Raw genomic sequence first — 7,683 nt, forward strand, 5'->3', positions numbered from 1 at the left:
TATTAAGAACAATATAATTATAGACTTCAATATAGGCTTTATTGAAGTTGTGGCTAATGAAAGTATTAAATCCACTTTTTACATCACATATTACCACATCACATCAAACGATGTATAAAATCTTATTTGTTACATAAAACAAAAAAGAATTCAACTAAAAAGAAGATAAAACAAATAATAACGCGAGGCAAAAAATGCGTCAATTTTTGGTTTTGACATGTGAATGGACACATATAGGGCCACATTTTAATCGTTGGCTTTGGACCACCAGAAACTCAGACCCGGCGCTGATTACTAGTTTTGGCAATAAAATCTGCTGCTCAATTTCTCTGAAGATATGAGTATAGTCACTTCCAAATAGTGAAAATCATCTTGTGTGCCTTGTTTGCATAACATTCAAGCAATACAACATAGTGGCTTGACTGGCTTCAGTCTCATATATTGACAATGTTTGCTGCTCTTTTTGAATCAGAATTGACCTACATACAAGAAGAGGAATCCCATCCTAACTAGCTGCTATACTCAAGCCAGCTTCAATGCCAAGCAATTCTAGAAGAACTTTTGCTTCTTTATAATGAATGAAAATCTTTTGCTATGCTACTAAATAAATTCAAAATAATTTCCAGTAAAAATATGACTTTATGGAATTCTTTAACTTAATTCTTTCCAAATAATATCATTCTAATACATACAAAAACCACTTAACTCTTATTTCTGCACTTCTACACTGACCCTATACTGCTAATTATACTATTCAAAGTTTATTTGAGTACACAAAGGCACGTAACATATCTTAAAGCAAATCAATTAATCATCAGTTAGTATGTAGGCAGAAATAGTATGTACCAATATGAGCCAAGTTTCGTTGCTCCAAAACTGGATGTGTTAAAAAATGTTCAAAAATCTGTGTCAACTGTCGGTTGCATTGCAATACAGTGAGTGCATACAAAATCCCGAAGCACAACATTCATACCAATTGTGTAATTATGTGAGTCTTTGGGCTAGATGAGCCTTCGGGGACTAGAGACAGAGTGTTGCTATAATAGGTGGACCAAGGAATAAAAATAAATCTTCATAGATAAAATGGAGGTGATTGGGTCTACTCAAAATGGCACATCGGTGAGAGCCTTCGGGCTAGGTTCCCTTCAGGGTTGAGGAGTCTTCAAACTAGAATTCTTCAATGTAACCAATGTGGATACGCCTTAACCCACATCAGACGCCTTATTCCGTTTTCAATAAATGGAATGGGTTTTGGTATTGGATTCCTCCTTCCTGAGTTCAGATTCAAATACTTTGGACATGCTTTGGGACAGTAGCGACATTGTTGGAGCGTGGTAGTAGGGCAGTCACAATTGGTATGAAGTCAATCAATTACGATTTGCTTTTAAGATAGTGGGATTGCGATATACTGTATTGGGGCTGTGTTTAGAGAATAGGAAACAAAAGCTAATTAGGAGCTTCATTACGAAAGGAATTACCATATTTTCAGTTTTTATTTTTTGGGTAGTTGTTTCTTTCCAGTTTTGTTTTAGCCATCAAAAAAAAAAAAAAATTGTATTTGGTAGTTTGCTATCATTTCTTCCATCAAAGATTATATCAAGATATTTAGTGCTATTTGAGTTGGAAACATCATTAGTGCTATTTATTCACGTCAAATCCTCAGTCAATGTTGATTCTTATTTGGAAAGGGTGTCATCTTAATTATGTTGAGACAAACCATTAAATTGGTTTTATATTATTTCCATAGGAGAAAAATTAACATTTTTTTGTCTCTTTATAATCATCACTTGGCGAAAGGCCTTGGCCACTATTTATTTAAAGGGTAGACAAAAAGTAAGTAACGAACCACACCATTAGCAAGTAATCAAGGTATGGATACTGGTCTCAACAAAACTGTCCCCCGTGGGTATAAGCTAACTTTCCTTGCGATTCTTCTGTTCATATCATGGCAGTGTTCAACTGTGTCAGGCTTCAAATGGAGGACGGATTTGACATATGTATATCTAAAGAATGATATAGCGGAGAATATAACATTGCATGCCCATTGCAAATCTGCTGACGACGATCTTGGCCCCAAAATTATTTCTTATGGGCAAAATATTGAATGGTGGTTTATCATCAATTTTTTTGAAACAACGCTCTTTTGGTGTAATCTGTGGTACTTAGCAGACTCCGAAGGCGGCGTGGTATCTGGGAGTGGTGATATATTTAGAGTTAAACAACTAAAAGGTTGTGACGACAGTCATTGTTATAGGGCTGCAAGAAAAGATGGGGTGCATGCGTACACATTCGGTCCGCAACAAGAAGATTATATATTGTTTGGGTGGATGAGTTGAAGAAGTGAGCAAACTGATCAATGGATTTAGGAGAAATAGTGAGTCCTTACAGAATTGAATGAAATAAAGGCGCTTAGCGTAAACTCATCTCTACTCCTTTAACATAAATGGATCGACGATTTTCAGTTATTATTATTTTTTCCTTCTTCCTTTTGCAGAATGTAGATAAGTGAGGAAGAGGGCATTTTGCATAATTATTGGCAACAACTATTATCTAGGACTAAGAGCAAGTCCAAAGCACCCAAACAACAAAACTCATTCATTCTAATGGGGCTGCTAGAAAGCTCATAAATTTGGTTAGTGTGATAAACCTAGTTAAATTTGTGGTATTGTCTAACATGCAACTGTCATAATAAGTTTCGGGAGATGGATGGCACGATTTCTGCTGTTAGAAAATGTGTCGTTTGTCCAAAAAAAATTCAACTTAATACTTGCAACTAATTGGCGGACCGCATAAATTGTGCCATCAGTATCCCTTTAGCACTTCAAAGTAGGAACTAACTATTGGAACATTTTTTGTGTTTTGCGCCTGTCAAATTTGACTCTCTTGCTAAAAGGGCAAATTAGAGCCGCATATTGATCAGTATACCATGGTGAGTTTAATTGTTTTATTTATCTTCTTCATTATATATATAATATGTACTCACACTGTATTTTCTTGGATTTTCAGGCTGAGATTCAGGAAAGATATGAGAACCAGGTTCTTATGTTTGATGGGATAAGGACTGCCTTGTATCATTATAGCCAAGAAAGAGAGGAGACATATTCTCAGACATATCAGCAATCCCAGCGTGCGTATGACGAGACTCGGAAAGTGTATGAGGATATGCAGCAAGTGTACACGCAGCAACATCAGGGATATGAGGAACTTCAGGCTGAAGTAGTTAACCTCCGTGCAGACAAAGAAAATCATAATGCTCAGATTAGGAACTTAGAGGAGCAGCTTCGGAACGTCCAAATAGAGAGAGGAGAGGGATCGAGTGGTAAGGGGCGTAAGAAGAGAGCTAAATAAATTTAATGTAATATGATAGGTTTTGGATTATTTTGGTTATTATATGATTATATCATAATCATAGATTTTGGACTGCATAATCATAATCATAGGTTTTTAATTTCTTTAATTTTTTCGATTTTGAATTACAATTCTTAATTTCTTCAATTGCACAATTGTTAATTTCTTAACTTCTATGCACAACTCATAATTTTTCAAGTTCTATGCACCACGGTTCTAATTTTGAGAAAAAAGCGACGCGTTTTGGCAAAACCGCCCATTGAAAGCCCAAGCCCACACGCGGTTTTGCCAAAACCGGCGCATAGAAGCCCATTTAGCAGCCCAAGCCCGCGCGTGTTGGAAAAAAACCGCGTGAGTGATTTGGATAAACACCAAACCGGAACAAATATTATTCGATTTGGTGTTTGGTTTGGTGTTTGGTTTGGTGTTTTCATCAACATGTAGTTCTCCTGAAGTTGAAAAAACACCAAATTCAAGAATTTGGTGTTTGATGCTAGGTTGATATCACTATTAAAGATGCTCTAAAGGAGTATAATGTGGTTATTCATAGACTTTTATCTCTAACTCGTATGTTGTATCTTTCTCTTTCCTGTGATTGTTGTAGAAAACAGCATGGCTTGCACTTTTTTACATGTGTATACCCACTGGAATTACAGTTGGCTATGTCTATGGTGGATTGGTAAGCAATTTTAATATGATGAACGCTTTGGTCTTCATATAGGAAAGAAACAGTCAGAATACCTAGAATCCACTAAAGATTTGTTCCAAATCGTGTGTTAACACACAACAAATCAGGGCACCTATCCCCTAGCTTTCGAACTCGTTATCCCTTACAGGCTAATGTGAGAGAAGTTGTTCAGTAGTAACAAGATGTTATATGCTATAAGATCCACTCGACCTCATTTAGTATCAAAGATGCTAGCATTCTCTAATTCTCTTTGAATTTAAAGTTTTCTCCTATATGATTTTCTGCTCAGGCACAAACCCTTTCTTTCTCTATTTATATGGATTTCCTACATTGAGAAAACACATCCCTAGCACTCATTGGTGAGATGGGTGCCATGCTTCTTGGTGACATTCTTCCTGGAGAGTGCAGACCACCAAAAAAGGCTTGTAAGAGAGGGTGATCAACATTTTTGGGGAGAATACATTTGTGTTTATCGGAGAGAGCATGCTCTGTTGCTGTTGGAATTGATTTAAGATAGCTGATTTGTGTGATGGCAAAAACATGCTAGATGACATAGCATGATCATAATACCGGGGAGATGACGACATCTCTACACTGAAAAGGTCTTCGAAATTTGACGGTGCTAGAGATTTTGTACAAATGGGGCGGTTGGCAGATGTAGGAATTAGCAGTGGTTGAAAGAAACATGATAATTCATTGAGGAGCTGTTGATGTTGATGTTGCTGTTGTGGTTCAAATTCCACCAACAAGCTGAAATCATCAGCTTGAATATCTTTTGTGTTAAGGGATGATCTGAGATGACTAGACTGGAGATTATTGCTTCCAAGAAGATGCAAGGTAGGAACATTTAGTTGTGGCCACGCCATGGATGAGTGTGAAATGCCACTGGCTAACGGAGACATCGGTGGCGTGAAAGGATTAGGTGACATGACGAAGAGGACGGGAAATTTGGTAGTAGACTCAAGGCAATAGCCATTTCCATAGCGGCAGATCTGACTAAATGGGGAGAAGGAAATGAGGTCGTTGTTGACACATAGAGATGACGAAGCTCTTGGTTTGTAAAAAGAAACACACTCTTCGCATGCAGCCCGTACCATCCTTGCAGAGGCGTGTCCTATATTGTGCAGGGTGAAGCCAACACTAGCTCAAAAACTCCATGAGCATATTCACATAAATCACCCCTCCTGCACGCTCCCTTCCGGAACTTTGGCAAGGAACACAACTATAGTGAAACTTCCTTGGGTCTCTTCTTCTATCATTTTCACCCGGGTGAACAAAAGGACACTCCGTCCGGTCATGAGAATATGCCCTTGAACAAGGTTGAACCTTGAAGGAGAACATGTAAAATTCATCTATTGCTTAAATGCAGTTCTTACTATTCAAGAAAAACTTAATGACTAAAGCATGTGATGGCTCTACCTTGGGTTTATTTATCATTCTTTTCTGTTGCTTAAATGTTGTTCTTACTATTCAAGAAAAACTTAATGACTAAAGCATGTGATGGCTCTGCCTTGGGTTTATTTATCATTCTTTACAGAAGAATTACACCTATCAGTTTTCAAAGGTCACACAAAAGTCTGGTGTAGAGTTTTATCTGAAGTCATTTGATTTTGATCAGAGTTATCCAATTGGAAGTCAGTCTAAAGCAAACTTTGAGGACCGTGTATGGAAAGATTACATGAATATGCTTGGTCGCTACTGTCATGTTGAACTCCAAAGGCGTCAATGGAACAGGCAGTATCCTACACCTCATTGCGACAAGCTACACAACCTCGGATTAGCATGACACTATTATGAGGTGCGTTCTTCATTCACAAGTAATGCAGATTATACTCTTTTCCCTTACAAAGATGAACCACCTTTTGTACATCGACCCATGTCCTAATTACAACTCAAATCTATCATTAAAAAGAGACCTAGCATAAATACGATTCCAAATTCAAGACTTACTTAAATAAACAAATTACTATTACCAAAAAAGATACCTTACTAAGTTGGATTCCTAACATAAGAGACCTAACATAAATACAATGCCAAATTCAATAGAAGTTTACCATTAATAGAGTTTCTTAAACAAACAAACTACTATTAGGACGATATATAACACATCAAAGACTCGAGTCAGCAGTTACTTTAGGTTTTCACGCTTCTAACAATGAAGCCAAATATGAGGCTCTAATAACAAGTTTGGAGATGGCTAAATCATTAAACATCAAAGATTTATCAGTTTTCAGCGATTCTCAGTTAGTGATAAGCCAAATCAATGGAGGATATTCGGCTAAATACGATAACATGATAGATTATTTGAATTTGGTAAGAGTAAATCTCAAAGATTTCAGGAAGATTATTTTTCAGCATCTCGACAGGGGAGAAAACCGACATGCTGATGCATTGGCATATGTAGATGCAATGCTTGAAAATGAGGAAGGTCGTCTGTTGCATATCGATGTTTAACAAACTCCAAGTATCAATATAAAACATACAGAAGTGATGGAAATAGACACACTGGGGACATCATGGTTGAGCGATTATCTGCTGTTTTTGTCAGAAGGAAAATTGCCAGCAGATAAGAATGAGGCTAGAAGAGTAAAAGGAGGAGCTGAGAGATATCTATTAATTGACGATCAACTATATCGAAAAAATCCAGGAGGACCACATTTAAAGTGTATATTGATAGAAGATTCTCAAAAATTATTCCAGAAATGCATGAAGGGGAATGTGGGAATCATTCGGCAGGAAGGTCGTTGGCGAGTAAGATTGCAAGGCAGGGATATTTCTAGCCACAAATGCGGAGGGACTGTCTGCGATATGCAAAAAAGTGTATCCAATGTCAAAAGCATGGACATGCCATTCATGTGCCAGCAGAGGAGTTACATTGTGTCTCGAACCCATGGCCATTCGTATTATGGGGGATGGACATCGTGGGTCCTATGGTACCTGGAAAAGGGAAGAAAAGATTCATGTTAGCAGTAACTGACTATTTCACTAAGTGGGTAGAAGTGATAGCCTTGCAACATGTCAAAGAGCAGGACATCATCGGTTTTCTGTTTGAAAGAGTGGTTTGCCGATACGGATTATCATATGCAATCATATCGGATAATGGTCCTCAATTTATTGGTGGTAAAGTGAAAGATTTTTTAGAATCGTACAGGATTAAGCACTTTACATCGGCGCCTTACTATGCTCAAGGGAATGGGCAAGCTGAAGCAACAAATAAGACCATTATGGACAACATTAAAAAGAAGCTGGAGGATAAGAAAAGTTTATGGGTTGATGAGTTAAACAGTGTCTTGTGGGCATACAGAACAATTTCAAGAGTGGCAACGGGAGAATCGCCATTTACCCTAGCTTATGGTATGGAAGCAATGACTCCAGCTGAGATGGTAGTATCGACATCAAGGACAATGCTTGTAGAAAAAGGGTTGAATAACCAAGGGATGTAGGCAGAAATCTTGAATTTGGAATAGAGAAGGGAGCAAGCAAGAATGAAGCTTGATTCTTATCACAGGCAGCTCATAAAAGCATTTAATAAGAAAGTTAAAGAGAGAAATTTCCAAGAGGGTGACCTAGTGATGAAAGAGGTTACACAGGCGATCAAAAGAAAAGGGAGCAGGAAAGTTATCGGCAAATTGGGAAGGCCCATACAT

At 37.6% G+C, this 7,683-nt stretch overlaps 1 pseudogene; it reads right to left on the bottom strand.

Annotated features, from left to right (window-relative positions):
- Window positions 1-367: 367 nt before the first annotated feature.
- Window positions 368-5,564, bottom strand: LOC147500204 (zinc finger CCCH domain-containing protein 30-like; annotated as a pseudogene).
- Window positions 5,565-7,683: the final 2,119 nt, after the last annotated feature.

This window comes from Coptis chinensis, chromosome 5 (genome assembly GCF_015680905.1).
Source record: "Coptis chinensis isolate HL-2020 chromosome 5, ASM1568090v1, whole genome shotgun sequence".
NCBI classification, from domain to species: domain Eukaryota; kingdom Viridiplantae; phylum Streptophyta; class Magnoliopsida; order Ranunculales; family Ranunculaceae; genus Coptis; species Coptis chinensis.